The sequence below is a fragment of the Coenobita brevimanus genome, chromosome 49 (assembly GCF_032717465.1).
Source record: "Coenobita brevimanus isolate Jiangsu-jjx chromosome 49, ASM3271746v2, whole genome shotgun sequence".
NCBI lineage: Eukaryota > Metazoa > Arthropoda > Malacostraca > Decapoda > Coenobitidae > Coenobita > Coenobita brevimanus.
In genome coordinates this window covers 8,697,803-8,698,909 of record NC_137002.1, presented here as the reverse complement: position 1 = coordinate 8,698,909, position 1,107 = coordinate 8,697,803, and positions in this window count along the sequence as shown.

Genomic DNA, 1,107 nt, shown 5'->3' with positions numbered 1-1,107 from the left:
TTTAATGCAGTTGCTTTTGCATTTCATTTTACTGTATCCCGATGTACTGATTGGCATCAATTGTTTGGCTTTTGAACAGCATTTTTTTTTTTTTTTTTTTTTTTGACATTGGATTTTTTTTTTTTTTTTTTTTTTTTTTTGACATCTGGCTAGCACTGTAGTAATAAAAATGTCTTATAAGTCAGAAGAGCACGAGCTCCTCACCCTGCAGGGAATGCAGAGTCATGTAGATGCTGCTGGCAGTGTTAACACACTGGTCTAGGAGTCAGGTGAAAACAGTAACAGCAGTGAAGGGGAGCAGCACGAGGTGGATGCAGATCATTTTGTGGCCCGTTGAGGTAATCAAGAAAGTCAACAAACAGATGATGATGGAGTGATATCTGAAAGTATACACTCAGTACAGAACTATTTTCATTTGATTAATTAGAAATATTAACCAAGAGACTCAGGGCCTTAAGTCACTTATTGCGAACGATAGTTTCGATATTGAAGCAGTTAAGTTTGCAATCGATGATGTGGAAACCTCTAAGTCTTGAGGAATATCATTTTAAGCTCACTGAAATCTTCCAGTTTCACAAAGATCATGATTAGCATCATGTGGCAGAACCATACCTTGACCACGCTAGGGAAAAGGTTTATGAACGGATTTTGGACCAAGTTAAGAGCTGGCTAAGGCCAGAGGAAAATGCTGGGTCTACTGTAACAGACCCAGAGAGTCCGGTATGGCAAATTCGAGGGCCTCAGGACCAAGGATCACGGTGCCGTAGAATGCATCCTCAAAGAATTGTTTAACTACAAGGAGTGCTGCGGAGCACAGAACTGTGCAAGAGGCCAAGCTTAAGGCTGGCGAAGAGATACCGGTATGCCACAATATGATGCGGGAACTTGAGTCAGAGGAACAAAAACGCAAGATTTAGATAATTGAAAGAAACCTAAATGAACTCATAACATATGGCGCTGCGAGCTGCAACTGCTGCAGATGCTGCTGCCGAACAATCCTGGGACGACTTTGCAGAAAGGAAGGCCAGGAGAACGGCTGTGGAAATAAAGAAAATCGGAATAAAACAAACCGGCACCTGAGAGCATCCGATGGAACAACCAGGTCTG